The sequence below is a fragment of the Marmota flaviventris genome, chromosome 3, assembly GCF_047511675.1.
Source record: "Marmota flaviventris isolate mMarFla1 chromosome 3, mMarFla1.hap1, whole genome shotgun sequence".
Lineage (NCBI taxonomy): Eukaryota > Metazoa > Chordata > Mammalia > Rodentia > Sciuridae > Marmota > Marmota flaviventris.
In genome coordinates this window covers 464070-482537 of record NC_092500.1, presented here as the reverse complement: position 1 = coordinate 482537, position 18468 = coordinate 464070, and the positions used below count along the sequence as shown (strand labels likewise).

At 42.3% G+C, this 18468-nt stretch overlaps 1 protein-coding gene and 1 non-coding gene across 13 annotated transcripts in view; both read left to right on the top strand.

Annotated features, from left to right (window-relative positions):
- The window catches only part of Ppp6r2 (protein phosphatase 6 regulatory subunit 2), a 96285-nt gene that overhangs the window by 34283 nt on the left and 43534 nt on the right, over positions 1-18468 (top strand). Inside the window, exon 1 of one of the 12 annotated variants that reach the window (XM_071609358.1) lies at positions 15183-15284. The exons of the other annotated variants lie outside the window; for them this stretch is intronic. The gene's annotated coding sequence lies outside the window, so the exon portion shown is untranslated. Of the gene's footprint in view, positions 1-15182; positions 15285-18468 lie in introns of those variants that run through there. 12 annotated transcript variants of the gene reach the window in all.
- LOC114106328 (small nucleolar RNA SNORD62) lies at positions 2636-2710 on the top strand. Its single transcript, XR_003585174.2, has one exon. It is a non-coding gene; the product is annotated as a small nucleolar RNA SNORD62 (small nucleolar RNA).

Below are 18468 nucleotides of genomic sequence, written 5' to 3'. Positions count from 1 at the left end.
TTAAGCTAGAGGTAAAAGTTAGATTATCTAAAAGGGAATACCAGGGGCTGAGGCTGTAGCACAGTGGTAAAAGTGCTTGCCTCGCATGTAGGAGGCACTGGGTTCAATCCTCACGACTGCATAAAAAAAAATACATAAAGATACTGTGTTCATCTACAACTAAATAAATATTAAAAAAAAATCCTTCTGGGGGCTGGGATTGGTAGAGTACTTGCCTAGCATGTGTGAGGCACTGGGTTCAGTTCTTAGCACCATATATAAACAAATAAATAAATAAAGATCCATCAATAACTAATAAAAAATAAAAAAAGGGAATACCAACTAAGCTGACAACAGATACCAGTATGAATTGAAGCTACTAGAGAGTAGTATAATTCCTGAAATTGATGAGAGAATATAATTTTTTCCCCCAGCCTATGGAAAACAATTTAAATGGTTGGATTAAAAAATAATCTAATGGGCTGGGGATGTGGCTCATGCAGTAACGCGCTCACCTGGCATGCGCTGAGCGCTGGGTTCGATCCTCAGCACCACATAAAAACAAAATAAAGATGTTGTGTCCACCAAAAACTGAAAAATAAATATTAAAAAAAAATCTAAAAAGGCTGAGGTTGTGGCTCAGTGAGAGTGCTTGCCTAGTGCCGGTGAGGCACTGGGTTCGATCCTGAACACCCCATAAAAATAAATAAATAAAAATAAAGGCATTGTGTCCACCTACAACAATAACAACAACAACAAAAAACAATCTAAGAACTGAACATATTAAAGGAACTTCTAAATCAAAATGTAGGAGCTGAGAAATATTATTTAATATAATAAAGATTATTCAAAACGTCTACCAGAATGTAAGAGCTGGTAGACAGCTCCATAGGATGGAATCTGCCGGTGCTCTGAAGGCATCTGCTCTTCTGGACAAAGTGGAGCTTTTGATTTTTAGAGGATTTATAGGTCAAGAAGAGTAGTTAGGCTCTGTGGCCTCTCAAGGTGGAAAGCCTCCAGCAGACCTCCCTACACTCGCTGGAACTCTGGAGGGCCATATCCTTGGGGTTAGCATACACTGAGGCCTGTGCCCTCACTCCAGTCCCTGTCCCCAGTTGGCTATCTTTTCCTGCACTTAGAAGGAAAAAAGAAAAGGGGTAAATCTGTCTGTTATGGATTAGCTTTTATTAGGATTTTGAGCCTGGATTTATACTTTGTGGTGGTTCAGGAAAATCAAGCTTGAATTTATGGTGTTTTGGCTTGATAATGCCTTCAGGCATCCTGCAGGAGATGGAGAAAGTTATCTTCATCCTAAGATTCATTAACCCAGCTGTGGTTAAGTGTGTGTCCCTCAAAATCATGTTGGCACTTAATCCCTGATAATTTTTTTCAGGACATTGATTAGTAGTACACAGACAAAAATGACAAGGCACACCAGGAAAAAAGGCACCATCGGTTAGAACCAGCAGAAACAGCCCCTCTGGGCTTCAGGTATCAGAAGAGCTGGGCGTGGCGGTGGCAGACTATGGCAGAGGGTTGTTTCAGCCTAGGAGTTTGAAGCCAGCCTGAGCAATGTAGCAAAAGCCCATGTCAAAAAGAATTTAATGTGTAGGGTTAACAACAAATTACACGCAGCAAAGAGAAGAACAGTGAACCAGAAAACCGGTCACAGGAATCACACTGAATGAAGCAGAGAACATAGCAAAAAACACAGGAGAGGGGTTGGCGGTGTGGCTCAGTGGTGGAGTTCTCGCTTAGCACGTGTGGGGCACTGGGTTCCATCCTCAGCACTGCAAAAAAAAAAAAAAAAAAAAATCAATAAAATAAAGGTATTATGTCCATCTACAACTAAAAAAAATTTAAAAATACAGAATAGAGGTTCCATGGCATGGAGCATGGAGGGAGAATATCTAATGTAAATTTTTTTGGTGTTCTAAAAGGAGAAGAGAGAACAGTCAGATTTATTATTTGAGAAGATAAAAGCTAAAGATTTTCTACAATTGGTGAAAACAACAAGTCTTCAGATTCAAGAAAACGAATGATGAATCATAAGGAGAATGAATAAATAAAAAAATTAAAGCTAGTCAAAACAGAATAAAACATCAAAGCACCAAAGACAGAAAGGGATCTTAAACCAGAGGAAGAAGACAGATTAACTTAATTTGAGCCACAGTTAAGAGGACGGTTTGTGTTAGTTTTTATTGCTTGTGACAAGATATCTGAGATAAAACAAAAGGAGGAAAGATTATTTTGGCTCTTTGTTTCTGAGGTTGCAGTTCCTGTACTGTTGCCCACATTGTTTTGGAGCCTGTGGGGAGACAGAATATCGTGCAAGAGAGCATGTGGTGACTGGATATAAGGAGAAAGAGAAAGGAAGGGGCTTGGGTCCCAGTGTCCTCTCCAAGGGCACCACGTCAGTGACCTAACTTCCTTCCATTGGGTATTACCTCCTAAAGGTTGTCACCTTCCAGTAGTGCCAAAGGCTGGTGACAGAGTCTTTCGCACATGAGCCTTTGGGGAACACTTCAGACCCACATTGTAGCATGTTAAGTGCAACAGTGGGAAAGCCAGTGGGCTGAAGTCTTCATGCTGAGAGCAACAACGGCTGACCTTCACTTCCTACCAGGCAAAACTGTCTTTCAAGAATAAGGGCGAGTCTCAGTGACATGACTTCTTCTGAACCTCCCCTATGGCCTCAGTAGCAGAAAAGTGAAGAGGACCATGACAGAGACCAAGGCAAAGAAAAGAAGAATTAGGATGAAATAAAGACATTTTAAGGAAAACAGAAATTGAATTTGTTACTAACACCCAGCTGTGGTTAAGTGTGTGTCCCTCAAAACCAGGTCGGCACCTGATCCCTGGTGCAGTGGTGTTAAGAGGCGGGTTCTGTGGGAGGGGATTAACTCACACGGGCTTTACTCTGGTGGATGAGAGCTGCAGCTGACCTAAGGACTTGAGGGAGTCTGCCCGTCCCTTCTGTCCATCTGCCTCATGAGAGCACCAAGGAGGCTCCTCTGTGAGGAAGAAGCGCGTAGCAGACATCTGTCCAGTGATGCCTGGATCTTAGACTTCCCAGCCTCCAGAATGATGGGAAACACATGTGTTGCTCGTAAATCTCCCTGTCTGTGCTACTTGGCAGGAATGGACTAAAACATAGCCCTTTACTAAATATGATTCCAAAGGGTGGGTCTTAGGCAGAAAACTGATGCCACTGATGAGAATCAGGGCCAAGTTCCATTTCCCCAGATGTTGAAGGTTGAACACCCAAGAAGCACCGAGGCAAGCATAGAAAGCAGATTCTATTTAAAGGTGGAACAGAGGTGGACTTCTCTGAAGAGAAGGGGCCTCAGAGCTGGGTGTCTGAGGAAGTGGGGGTGTCCTACCCCTTTTACAGGTTTTAGATTTCCTTGGTTCTCACACCTTCCTTCCCCCTTTATCTTGTCTAAATGACTAGTGGTCAAAAGGTGGGGAAGCAGCCTTCCAGGGGTGCCTCTCCACATCTGCCAGATGGGCAGGAAAGGAGCCACCCAGGAGGTGCTTCAGTGACGATCCCACAGCCCGGCAGGGAGGGACGCTTCCCTGAAACACAGCCTTGGCAGCAGATGGAAGAGGAGGGAGAAGGGCTTTGGAGAGATTGGCATTTTATTTTCTTTCCTCTTGAATAAGCCCCCATATTTCTGATTGGGCCCGATTATTTATTACCTTCACTGGCTGTCCTTTTGCCACTCCCCCCACCAAACAATAGCCCAGGTGAAGAACTGAGATTCAAGAAAGGGTTAACAACAAATATGTTAGTAAATACAAATGAACATTAGGGTTGGGGACGTCACTCAGTGGAAGAGTGCTTGCCTGCCTTTGATACGGAGGGCCCGTGTCTGAGTCCCAGCACTGGGAAGGAAAAGCATCTTGATATTGGTAGGTTTGCTCAGTGTATTGGTTTTTGCCTGTGGTTCTGGAATACATGCTCTTTCATCATGAGTTCCTTTGGAAATCTCATTCTGTTTTGGAAAAAAAAAATGAATTTCTTCTTCTTTTTTTTTTTTTTTTGTACCAGGGATTGAACTCAGGGGCACTTGACCCCTGAGCCATATCCCCGGCTTTAATTTTGTATTTTATTTAGAGACAGGGTCTCAGTTAGTTGCTAAGCACCTCACCATTGTTGAGGCTGGCTTTGAACTTGTGATCCTCCTGTCTCAGCCTCCCGAGTCTCTTGAGATTACAGGCATGGACCACCGGGCCTGGCTGATTTCATTTTTTTAAAAATTTCATTTAATCAATTAATTTTATGAGTTACCTACATTTCCCAAACATACAACTGAAGACCAAAGAATCACATCCAACCCTAGGAAAGGAGTTTGCTTCTCTTTTGGTGCTCAGGAAGGACCTCCTGGCTGCTGCCCAGTTGTGTTTTGTTTCTTAGCTTCTTGTTCTGAGTTCCTTGAGCCCCCTTCCTTGAGAAGGAGAATAAATAGTACACAACCTTCTCAGCTCATCTGTTAGCACAAAAGGACTGAACCAGATGCAAACTTCAGGGATCAGCAGAGCCTTTCTTTAGCAACGAAATTGACCTAAGGACTTGAGGGAGTCTGCCCGTCCCTTCTGTCCATCTGCCTCATGAGAGCACCAAGGAGGCACCCACTTTCCGGTGGAAAATGAGCTCCTGGCCAAAGGGGGAGTCTGTGCTTATATGGTTACACTGAGAGGTGACTTGATTATTGACAGAGTGTGTCTAATGGAGGGCCTGGGGTCAGTGTTCAGTATGTATCTCTTTCCCTCCAGAGTCCCATTGTACTGTCACTGGGAAAGGATTTATTTATTTGTGTGTGACACACACACATTGATTGATTGATTGATTGTAATTGGGCACAATACCTTTATTTTATTTATTTATTTTTATGTGGTGCTGAGGATCGAACCCAGCACCTTGCACATGCTAGGCGAGCACTCTATCACTGAGCCACAACCCCATGCCGGGAAAGGATTTATTTTGAGAAGGATCTATTTGGCGTCCTCTGAGAGACTGCCAGTCTAGGCTTGATGGATATCTCCTCCCCAGAGATGGTCTTGCCACTGGGTGATGTTTGCTTCGCTTCTAGGCATTGTCTCCGCACTGAGAAAGGAGGTATTGGGAAAGTTTCAATATTATTATCAATGTGTTGCCTTCCTCCTCACTCTCTCTTCCCAGGCCACACTGTTTTAGGGTTTGTCATTTTTCATATCTCATCATCTTTGCTGTGCTTAAGATACATAGCCATACGGGGATTTTGTTTCTCTGTCACTGGGAAATGAGGGGCAAGTATTAATTTTAAAAGCGGAGGCAATGAACACTGTTGAGTTTACAGTAGGCGTCAGTGACATCATATCCCTCCTTTCTTCTTTCAGTAAATTGAGTTAGTCAGCTTGCTTTGGGATATATTCTGATAAATGCATCACCTGGTGATTTCATTGTGTGCAAACAGTGTGGAATGCCCTTATACAATTAAGATGGCTGCAACATCACTAGGTGATATGATCTTATGAGGCCAGGTTATACATGCTGTCTGTCATTGACTGAGATGTCATTATGTGGCACCTTGTTGTACTTATTGAGCACTTATATGCCAGGCTTGTTGAATGACTCTTAGAACTTTTTGAAAAATATTAGTTCACAGGTGAAAAAGTTAGGAAGGTTGTTTGGATTATATTAAGGTACAGACTGAGCTGCTATAAAGAGATCCCGGAGACCACTGGCTTGAGTGGGGCCTTTCTTTCTCACAAAGACTGGTCTGGTAGTCACCCTTCCTCAATCTGTGGATCCAGAGTAGCTGCTCTGCCTCTTGGTCTCTCAGGGACAGAAGGGTTACAAGAACCACAGGAGCTCTCATGCCAAGTGAGAACTTGGGTTCTAGTTCCTTCCTCTCACATGTCATTGACTAGAGTTTGGTCACATAACTACAGATGGCTGCAAGAAAGGTGGAAAACGTAGGTTTAAGAAAGGTGTTGCTGTTGAAGACAGAGAGAGTAAATGCTGGGGACCAGTGGAATTTCCCACCCTGCCTGGAAGCACCCCTGGCAGAGTCTGTCTGGCTTGCTCGTGCACTGTGGGGTTTGAGAAAAAATTGATTTATTTGTTTAGTCAGCAAATCCATAAAAGATGCTAACTATGTGTCAGGCCTGGAGTTTTGACCCAGAGAAGGGAAGACTGGGTCAAAACTCCTAAAGGAGCTGTCTGTTCTGGGGACAGGCATGCACTCCTTCCCCAGCAGATGCCTCTGAGCCATGCAGCCTGAGGCAAGAGACGCCGGAGCCGCTTGTGCACAGGGCTAAGGTGGCTGTGCTTCCACAACTGCAGATGGCTTAGGACTTCTTTGAATTCATTAAAGTATCCTTTCACGATTATTTTAATTTACCTTTATATTTGTGGCTATTCTTTTTACCTCTGACTTTGGGTTTTTGTTCACCTGTTTACCCCCTTTTTAAAATAAGGGGTTTGTTTTTTGGGGGGGTATTTTTTTCCCCAGTAGTCTGTGCCCAGAATAGACGTGTTGTGTTTGCCCTCTGAGCACAGATACTAGTCCCCACAGGCTCATGCTGCTTTTTCTGTCGGACCAGGTGGAATCCTCACATTTAACCTAGTAGAGTATTGCCTAGCTTGCTCTCTGGGGCAGAAAGCAGATCTTGGGTTCTGCGGAGTTGGGACTGTGGGGCAGCTCACAACAGCTGCCAGCCTGATGCCCTGAGGGTGGGGCTGGGAAGAGAGGTGAGCAATCAGCACTGCTGTGGTGCCACCAAGCCCGACCTCAGTGTGTGCAGGGGCCCCCTCGCTGTCACTTCTTTGTGCTGAGGGTCATTGAGAGTGGAGTGTGCAGGGAGCTGTTCCAGCCCTTGGAATAGAGTTCTGTTCAGTCAGACCTCACCACGGCTCTGTGGTGGAGATTCTGAGAAAACAGGAGGGAGGGGTTATGTAGCCCTCACATTTTTCAGTTTACCAGTTCCTGGTCTTAGGTCACATACAAAACCAGGACTTTGACTATAAGTCTTTAAAGAAAAAAATAAGAGTCCCTTTGTGGCCTGACAGGTCATATGGTACTAGACTCCAATTTTCTCTTAACGACAGTCTCCATTACAAAATGTTCTGTTTTGATGGGCTCTTTCTTGGAACAATAGGGTCATGTGGGCAACATTTCTGTTTGAAATCTACCTTCTGTCTGATGGTTCTGCCACCTGACAAAGTGAATAAAGAAGTGGAACCTCAAGTTCCTTTCGCTTGGCTTGGGTAAGAGTGCAGAAGGTGCTGGTAGTCCCCAGGGACTGTTGGAGGGGAGGGATCCTCCTAGACCAGCCAGGGCAGGAGCCAGCTCTTGTTCTAAAGATGTGTCAAGTGGCCTCTGTGTCATCCAGGGAAGTAAAGGATAGCCTTCTCTCTTGTAAGTGTCTCTGTAGAGGGTAGGATGCGATTGCTGGGTATGAGGACATTTGGTGAAGCGGTGCTATCTGAGAGAATGCTCTGGAACCAGTTTACCAGTTCCTCTGACCCTGAAGTCGGCTGCAGCTGAACCTGTGCCGATGCAAGGAACTCTGAAAGGTGCCCCTGGTGCTTTCATTGTTGAGTATTGTTTCTTAAAGTGCATGGATGACTGATAGAAGTGCAATAAGTTTTTTTTTTTTTTTTTTTAATTTAATGTGTATCTGTTTTAGTCAGCTTTTTCACTGCTGTGATTAAATGATCTGACCAGCGGAACTATAAAAGAGGAAAAAAATTTTTGAGGGCTCACGGTTTCAGAGGTCCTAGTCCACAGAAGACCAGGTCCATTCCTCGGGGCTCGAGGTGAAGCTGAACACCCTGGTGGAAGAGTGTGGCAGAGAGAGAGGCAGTTCACATGATGATCAGGAAGCAGAGAGAGACTCCATTTGCTGGATACAAATATATAACCCCAAACCACAACCAGAGCCCACCCTCCACCACACCCTATCACTTCACTTACCACTCAGTCAACCCTATCAGGGGATTAATTCACTGACGGGTTCAGGCTCTCACAATCCAGTTGTTTCTCCTCTGAACCTTCTGCGTTGTCTGACGTGAGCTTTGGGGGACACCTCACATCCAAACCATAACAGTAGCAAAGGGTACTGATAAAGCTCGTGAAGCAAATGGCCAATCCACAGTAACCCAATTTTATTTCAAGTATCAGTGGTAATGTAAACAGAGTTCTCAAGTACTGGTCTGTAAAATTGGTGAGATGAGCTTAAAATAAGGGTAGTTTTTCTTTAAATCATTTTTTCAAAGTAGAACATCCTCAATCCTAAGATTATGGCCTGCTTTTTTGTTTGTTTGTTTGTTTTTAGTTGTAGTTGGATACAATACAATAAAACTGAAATTTTATTTATTTATTTATTTATTTTTATGTGGTGCTGAGGATCGAACTCAACACCCCGCACTTGCTATGTGAGTGCTTTACTGCTGACCCACAACCCCAGCCTTTTTTTAATATTTAAAAAAGTCCTTCTTGGAGCTGGGGACATAGCTCAGTTGGTAAAGTACTTGCTTTGCATGCACAAGACCCTGGGTTCAGTCCCTACCACCACACACACACACACACACACACACACACACACACACCAAAAAAAATTCTAAAATCAAGATGATTGTAGACAGTGGGTTTATCTTGTTTCTTTCCTTTTCTCCTTTGTGTCTCCTTTTCTTTTTTCCTTTCCCTTTTTTGCTTGGTAAAGCTAAAAGGTTGGTAGCCACATTAGGTCTCTGAGTTAGAAGAAGAAAGCTGCGAACCTGCACATCTGCAGATCCCCGAGTCTTATACCACTGAGCTCAGCTGACCCTGGACAGGTCCTGGCCATGGTGAGGAACAGAGGGGCAGTTCTTGTCAGGAGACCTGGCCTGTCTTGTTCTTGTTTGGAGGTGACATCCTCACTGAACTGTTTGGTAATTTAGGTGCACACATGATGTCGGCTTCCTTGTCATCTCACATTTCAGAAGTTGTGATTAAGTGAGCAACAGAACGACTCTGTTTGCTTGTGGTTCTGGAGACTGACCAAGACCTCCCACAGGCTAGGCAAGCGCTCCACTTCTGAGCTGCACCTCTAGCAACTGGGGTTAATTTTGGTCTTTGTTGTAAAAGATTTGGTCTGTCCAGGTGTGGTGGCACACGCCAATGATCTCAGCGGCTTGGGAGATCAAAGCAGGAGAATCTCATGTTTGAGGCCAGCCTGGGCAACTTAGGGAAACCTTTACTCAAAATAAAAATTTTAAAAAGGGGTGGGGAGCGAAGCTCAGAGGTACAGCACTCCTGTGTTCAATCCCTAGTTCCTCAAAAAAAAAAAAATGTTCTGTATTTAAGTCCTCAGGAATCTTTGACTGAATACAAAGTGTATGACATAAGCCTACCCTGAAGGGAATTTCTGATTCAGAGATGGCATGTGTGTCCCAGGGCATGTGGTATCAGTATTTCACAGCATCCAGTCCTTGTCCTCAGTGGAGCAGCACAAAGGTGGACTCTCAGTAAGTCTGCAGGTGGCAATGCCAGCGAGACACCCCCACCCTGCCCCCTGCCAGTGGGAAAAGCAAGTCCGCCACTCACACTGCCAAGCCTGACAGGTGTTGAGACAGACTCATGCACCAGTTCATGGTACAAGAAGATAAGTGTGGGTCATGGGATGGGCTGGTGTCTGGGGTTTACTCCCAAATGGCCCAGCAGGACACAGTCTGAGCAACACAGGTGGCCAGGCCTGACTGCTGCAAGGTGAATGGGCACTCAGGGCTTATCACCCTTACACTGTTCTTGCTCGTTCAGATATATATGAAATTCCCAAAATAAGTTAAAAATGAAAGAATATGTAAAAATCGAAAGAAACCCCAGGCCACCTAAGAACAGTACTGAGGTAGAAATTCCAGTTTCACCTGCTGGTTTCATTCCAGGAATGTGCTCAGCAGCCAGTTGGCCCCTGCCACAGCTGTGGAGAGGGAAGCCCTCTAGCTGTACCCTTGCCCTGTTGGGGGGTAGGTCTGCTGGGGGCATAGAGGCTCAACAGGTAGGGTCCAGCTACGAGTCCAGCACTGCTGTTCTCCCACTGTCCTCCCCTGCACCTCAGGGCAGGGCACAGCGGTCGTGCTTGCAGGTGAGTCAGGGCAGCTCCTCTCCCTCGTGGAGGTCCTGGAGTCTGCGTTCTGACCAGTAGTCACTGTGGCGTGTGTTCCTGTGAGGGCCCATGTTGTTTGGTGTGTGTGTTTAATCACATCGATATACTGTGCTGTGGGCCTGATTGTGTTTTCTGTGAGAGTCTTCCGTGCTGCCCATGTAATCTCTAAGTGTGTATGGTTTTCACGTGTGTGCTGCATATTCTTGCCACCTCATATTTGCCTGTGGTCCTCCAACAGGCTGGAGGGGCCTGCCGGGCCAGGCAGGGACGTGGTCCTGTGGCCAGAGCCAGCCCTCTGCTGCCTGGAGTGCGGGGCCTCTTGCATTCACCTGCCGGCCTTCTTATCTGCCAACTAAAGAGGTGTGGAGTGAGAATATATCATCATTTTCCCAAAGAATGAGATTTTCATTTATTTTATCTTACTTTTTAAAGTTTCAATACTGATTCATGTTATTATGTTTATTCTTTTATTATGTTTATTTATTTTTTTGTTTTGTTTATTTGCACTGATGGTGATTTCTAACTTAACTGAATTGCATAGTTTGTTTTAGTTTAAACCTTATATCATGATAAGTATATTTGAAACATGAATACATTGTTTTATAAAGCGCTACTATGTCTCACATATTTTTCCCATGAATTTTAACTAATATTTTTGTTATCCAATTGTAAATATTTCTTAATTAACTTTTTCCTAATTAATTAATATTATTATTATTAATTTCTTTCTTTCTTTTTTCCTTTTCTTTTTTTTTTTTTTGTGTGTGTGTGTGTGTGTGGCACTGGGGATTGAATCTAGAGGCACTCTAATCACTGAGCTGTATCCCAGCTCTTTGTAAATATTTTATTTTGAAACAGGGTTTCCCTAAGTTGCCCAGACTGGCCTTAAGCATATCCTCCTACCTCAACATCCCAAGTGTCTGGGATCACAGTTGTGTATCATCATACTTACTGGTTTTGTCTTTCATGATTTTGCTTTCTGAGGTTTCAGCTACCTCAGCCACATGGTCAACTGTACTCTAAAAATACTAAATGGAAAATTCTAGAAATAAACAATTCATAAGTTTTAAATCGCTTCCCATTCTGAGTAGCATGATAAAGTCTCATTCAGTTTGGCTCCATCCTGCCCAGGACATGAATTTCCCTTTAGCCCTGTATATCCACACTGTGCATATTACCTGCCCATTTGTTACTTAGAGCATCCCAGTTATCAGATTGACTGTTGTGGTATCAAAGTGCTTGTGTTCAAGTAACCCTTATTGTGCTTACTAATGGCTCCAAAGTTCAATAACTGTGATGCTGGTAATTTGCATATTCCAAAGACAGCTATAAAATGTTTCCTTGATATCGTCTCACATCACAAGAAGCAGCAGCATAAATACAGTAAAGATATGAATAAGTAAATACAATAAGATATTTGGAGACAGACCACATTAACATAATTCTTATAGCATATTATTATAGTTCTATTTCATTATTGTTCATCTTTTACTGTATCTAATTTATAAATAAAGCTTCAAAAGTATGTGTATAACCAGGTGCAGTGGCACACACCTGTAAGCCCAGTGGCTGGGGAGGCTGAGACAGGGGGATCAAGAGTTTAAGGCCAGCCTCAGCAAGAGCAAGGTGCTAAGCAATTCACTGAGACCCTGTCTGGGGGTGTGACTCAGTGGTCGAGTGCCCTTGAGTTCAATCCCCAGTACCCACCCCCCAAAAAAGTTTATGGATATAGGAAAGAACACAGTACATATAGTACTTGGTACATTTGCTGGGGATCTTAGGCCATATCGTCCATGAATAAGGAGCCACTGTTGTCTTTAGTTCCAGGCACATGGAATTTTAAAAAAGTTTTAATCAGATAAATTCACACTCTAACCTCTATTCTGTACCATTGGACCACAAGCCTATTTTGGTGCCAGTACCCTGCTACTTTTGTTAGTATTGCTCTGTAGTGTAGTTTAAGATCTAGTATAATCATGCCACCTGCTTCACTCTTCTTGCTAAGGATTGCTTTAGCTATTCTGGGTCTCTTATTATTTTTCCAGATGAATTTCATGACTGCTTTTTCTATTTTCTATGAGGAATGTCATTGGGAGTTTGATTGGAATTGCATTAAATCTGTTTAGTGCATTTGGTAGTATGGTCATTTTGACAACATTAATTCTGCCTATCCAAGAATAAGGGAGATCTTTCAATCTTCTAAGATCTTCTTTAATTTCTTTCTTTATCACTCTGTAGTTTTCATTGTAGAGGGCTTTCACCTCTTTCGTTAAGATGATTCCCAAGTATTTTATTTTATTTTTTTGATGCTATTGTAAATGAGGTAGTTTTTCTCATTTCCCTTTCAGAGGATTTGTCACTGATATACAGAAATGCCTTTGATTTGGGTGTTGATCTTGTATCCTACTACTTTGCTGAATTCATTTACTAGTTCTAGAAGTTTTCTGGTGGAATTTTTTTTTGGGGGGGGGGTCTTCTGGGTATAGAATCATATTGTCCGCAAATAGTGCTAATTTGAGTTCTTTTTTACCTATCCATATCTCTTTAATTTCTTTTGTTTAATTGCTCAGGCCAGTGTTTCAAGAATTATATTAAATAGAAGTGATGAAAGAGAACATCCCTGTCTTGTTCCAGTTTTTAGAGGGAATGCTTTGAATTTTTCTCCATTTAGAATGATGTTGGTCTGGGGCTTAGCGTAGATATCTTTTATGATGTTGAGATATGTTTCTGTTATCCCTAGTTTTTCTGGTATTAGATCAGTGGTACAGAGTAGAGGACACACAGACTAACCCACATAATTACAGTTATCTTATATTTGACAAAGGTGCCAAAAACCTACATTGGACAGATGGTGCTGGGAAAACTGGAAATCCACATGTAACAAAATCTATCTCTCACCATGCACAAAACTCAACTTCAACTGGATCAAGGACCTAGGAATTAAATCAGAGACACTGCGTCTATTAGAAGAAAAAGTAGACCCAAATCTCCATCATGTCGGATTAGGCCCCAATTTCCTTAATAAGATTCCTAAAGAATAAAAAATAAAATCAAGAATCAATAAATGGGATGGATTCAGACTAAAAAGTTTCTTCTCAGCAACAGAAACAATCAGTGAGGTGAATAGAGAGCCTACTAATTGGGAACAAATTCTTACCACACACGTGTCAGATAGAGCACTAATCTCCAGGAAATATAAAGAACTCAAAAATCGTAACACACACACACACACAAAAAAAAAAAACAAATAATCCAATCAATAAATGAGCCAAGGAACTGAACAGATACTTCTCAGAAGAGGATATACAATCAACCAACAAATAGATGAAAAAATGTTCAACATCACTAGCAATTAGAGAAATGCAAATCAAAACTACTCTTAAGATTTCATCTTACTCCAGTCATAATGGCAGCTATGAAGAATACAAACAAAAAATTAGTATTGGCGAGGATGTTGGGGAAAAGGCACACTCATACATTACTGGTGGGACTGCAAATTGGTGCAGCCAATATGGAAAGCAATGTGGAGAATCTTTGGAAAACTGAGAATGGAACCACCATTTGATCCAGCTATCCCACTCCTCAGTTTATACCCAAAAGACTTAAAAACAGCCTACTACAGGGACACAGCCACATCAATGTTTATAGCAGCACAGATCACAATAGTTAAACTGTGGAACCAACCTAGATGCCCTTCAGTAGATGAATGGATAAAGAAAATGTGGTATATATCCACAATGGAATATTATTCAGCATTAAAAGAGAATAAAATCTTGGCATTTGCAGGTAAATAGATGGACCTGGAGAATATAATGTTAAGTGAAATTAGCCAATCCCCCCAAAACAAATGCCGAGTAATTTCTTTGATTTAAGGATGCTGATTCATAATATGCCGGGAGGATTAAATGAACTCTAGATAGGGGAAAGGGGGAGGGAATGGAAGGGAGGGGGCACAGAGGTAGGAAAGACGGTGGAATGTGAAGGTCATTATTACCCTAAGAACATGTATGAAGACACAAAGGATGTGACTCTACTTTGTGTACAACCAGAGATATGAAAAATTGTGTTCCATATATGTAATATGAATTATAATTCATATTGGGTCTTCTGGATCATATGTAACAAATTAAGAATTGTCATATACAACAAATTAAAATTTAAAAAAATCAAAAAATTCACACTGTAAAAATTCATTCATCTTAAGTATACATGAATGGGCATGGTGGTGTGTGCCTGTGTTCCCAGCACTTGGGAGGCTGAGGCAGGAGGATCATTTGATTCCAGGAGTTTGAGTTTAGCCTGGGCAACATAGCAAGAAACTGTCTTATAAAAATAAGAATAGGGGGCTAGGGTTGTGGCTCAGCGGTAGAGTACTTGCCTAGCACTTGTGAGGTCCTGGGTTCGATCCTCAGCACTACATAAAAATACATACATAAAATAAAGGTATAAGAAAATAAATTTAAAAAAAAATAAGAATAGAGGGCTGGGGTTGTGGCTCAATGGTGAAGCGCTTGCCTAGCACGTGTGAGGCACGGGGTTCGATCCTTAGTGCCACATAAAAACAAATAAAGGCATTCTGTCCATCTACAACAACAACAAAAAATAAGAACAGAATTCAGTGAATTCAAAAAATTGTCCAACCATCACCACAATCGATTTTAGAACATTTTCATTAACTCCAAAGAAGCCTCTTTCCCTTATCAGTGATTTCTATTTCTCCCCAGTTCCCCCCCCCCCCCCCGCCCGGCTGCTGGACAACCATGAGTTTGCGTGTTTGTCTCTACAGGTGTGCCTGTTCTAGACCTTTGTATAAACAGCATCATACCATATATGGTCTCTTGTGTCTGACTTCTTGGTGTCATGCTTTCTGGCCCATCCATTTGGGATATGTACCTCAACTTCCTTTCTTTTTGTTACTAAATAATGCCCCATTGAAGGAATATCCCACATTTCATTTAGCCACTCATTCCTTAAGGGACTTTTGGTTTGACTCTACTCTGGCTTTTATGAATAGTGTGAACATTTGTGTATGAATCTCTGTATGGACATGTGTTTTCTTTTCTCTTGAGGACATAGTGGAACTGCGGGGTCCTATGCTAACTTAGGGTTGATCATCTGAGGAACTGCCAGACTTTTCCACAGCAGTTGCCCATTTTGCATTACTACCAGCGGTATGTACAGGACTTCTAATTTCTCTACGTCTTTCCCAACATTTGTTATTGTCTTTCTATTTTAACCTTAAATTTCAGGTCTTTGATCTGCTTTGAATAAATTTTTATATGAGGTATGAAGTAATTTTCCACCTCTTCTGCTTATGAACATCACATTTTCCCAGCACCATTTGTGGAAGGACTGCCAGTCTTAGGACCCTTGTAAGCAGTGGGTTGACCATCTGTGTCTGCTCCTCTTTCTTGACTCTCAGTTCTACGCCTGTGGTCTGAGTGACTGTCCTTGGGTACTCGCCAGTCTGTCTGATGACTGCGGCTCTGTGTAAGTCTTGGATGGGGAAGGGTGAGTCCTCCAGCTCTGCCTTCACCTTCAAGGCTGTCCTGCGGTTTTGGGTCCCTTGTATCTCTGTAGATTTTAGAAACAGCTTATCTGTTCACACATAGGAATTTTAAAATATATTCATTTGTGTATTTTATTATGTTTGGAGAAATCAGTCTGTAGGAAAATGGACTTTTGGAGTGATTGAGGCATCCTTTATTGAAGCGGTTTGTGTTTGTAACTGTTACGTGGGGTAAAGAGTTGTATCCTAGCCGGGCGCAATCATGCACACCTGTAATCCCAGTGGCTCAGGAGGCTGAGGCAGCAGGATCGTGAGTTCAAACCCAGCCTCAGCAAAAGCAAGGTGCTAAGCAACTCACTGAGACCCTGTCTCTAAGTAAAATACAAAATAGGGCTGGGGATGTGGCTCAGTGGTCGAGTGCTCCTGAGTTTAATCCCTGGTCCCCACCCCCAAAAAAATTCATATTCTGTTTTGAGGTGTACTTCATATCTCCAAAAAAAAAAATTCTTTTTTTGAACTCACTAATAACATTTACATTTTTAACTGCAACTGTAAAAAAGAAAAAAAAAAAAAAAAAAGATCCCTTGTACCCTTTGAATTGGAGGAAGCACAGGGGAAACATTTTGCAGAATTAAGAGTAGAATATCCCAACCAGAAATTAACCTTTGTACAGTCCACTGACTTCATCCAGACTGCCCCAGTTCTATCCATGTGCTTATATGTATGGTGTGTGTGGGGGTATATATGTGCATATGGGATGTGTGTGTGTGGTGTGTGTGTGCATGTATATGTGATGTGTGTGTGAGATGTATGGTGTGTGCACATGTGTGGATGTGGATGTGCAGTGCTACATGGCTGTCAGTCGTGTGGGCCCAGGCCTCTCCATCATGGTCAGGACAGACACAGGATCTCTCATGGCACCTTTTAGAATCACACAAGCCTCCCTCTTGTCACCCAGCCTCCTCCTTCCACAGTCACTGGCAACGAATAATCTGTCCTGTTTCTGAATTTTTATCATATCAAAAATGTTATGAGGGCTGGGGATGTGGCTCAAGCGGTAGCGCGCTCGCCTGGCATGCGTGCGGCCCGGGTTCGATCCTCAGCACCACATACAAAACGAAGATGTTGTATCCGTCGATAACTAAAAAATAAATATTAAAATTAAAAAAAAAAGTTATGAATGCCCTGGGCATGATGGTACATGCCTACAGTCCCAGGAACTCAGGTGGCTGAGGCAGGAGGACTGCATGAACCCGGAAGTTTGAGACCTGCCTTGGCAACAGAGTGAGAACAAAAGAGTGATGAAGGCAGCCACGCAGTGTGTGACCTTTGGGTCTGGCTGTGCTGCTTGATGGCAGGGCGTGTGTGCATTGTTCTTACGTATTGCTGAGTGGTTTCCCATGGTGTGTGTGTACAGTTTGTGTCAGCAGCTGTATGTTGAAGGGCTTCTCTTCTGACTCCAGCATTTTTTAAAAAATACTTTTTAGTTGTAGATGGACACAATACCTTTATTTTGTTTTTTATATGGTGCCAGAGATTGAACCCAGTGCCTCACGCATGCTAGGCAAGCGCTCTACCACTGAGCCCCAGCCCCAGCACCCTGACTCTAGCTTTTGACTATTACAGATGAAGCTGCTGTGAACGTTCCTATGCGGGATTTTTTTTTTTTTTTTTTTGTGTGTGTGTGTGTGTGTGTGAACTTAAGCTTTTATTTCCCTAGAACCAATGCCCGGGCCAAGACAGTTCTTACGTATGGATTTCTGTCAGTTGCTGCTTCATAGAGGTTGAAGAATACTGTAAGGTTGTTGTGTTTATGGTAGTCATATCTTGTCTTCCATCTATCTCTTCTGCCTGGGGGTAATGTTCATCATGCCTCAGTTGTTATGTTTCTGCTACTCCCAGTTTTTTAAAGTGGATCTTTTGGGGAGAGTAATTAGGCAAGAGAAGGAAATAAAAGAGAGAAGAAGAGGGAAAGAAGTGAAATTATTACTGTTAGCAGGTGATATGATCCTGAACTTAGAAGATCAGAAAAGCTCCACCAGAAAAGTGGTAGAGCTAATAAACAAATTCAGTCAATATCAGGACACAAAATCAACACACAAAAACGAGTAGTTTTTCAGGAGCCATAGCACACCCTGTAATTCCAGCAACTCTGAAGATGGAGGCAGGAGGATAGAGAGTTCAAGACTACCCTCAGCAATAGAGTGAGACCCTGCCTCAAAAAAAAAAAAAAAAAAAAAAAACTGGCTGGGGATATAAAATTCAACCATAGAATGCCCCTGTGTGCAATCTTCAATACAAAAAAAAAAAAAAAATCTAATTTAAATAAATAATTTTAAAGTTATGGAAAAAAAAAAGCCAAGCATGGTGGCATACACTTGTAATCCCAGCAACTCAGGAGGCTGAGGCAAGAGGATAGAGTTCAAAGCCAATCTCAGTAATTTAGTGAGGCCCTAAGCAACTTAGTAAAACTGTATTTCAAAAAATAAAAAGGGCCGATTCCAATCCCTGGTACCAAAAAATAAATAAATAAACAATCAGTAGTTTTCCTCTACACCAATTATGAATTTGCTGAAAAAAAGAAATCAGGAAAGCCATCCGATTTCTAAAAAATATGATAAAATAAAATACCTAGGATAAACCTAATGAAAAAGGCAAAAGATCCTTACAGTGAAAACTGTGGAACACTGAAGAAAAGAATTGAAGATGACTCTAGAGGGTAGAAAGGCCTTTTATGTTCGTGGATAGGCAGAATTAATATTGTTAAAGTGGTCACACTACCAAAAGTGATGTAGAGATTCAATGCAGTCCCCATCAAAATACCTGGGCTGGGGTTATGGCTCAGT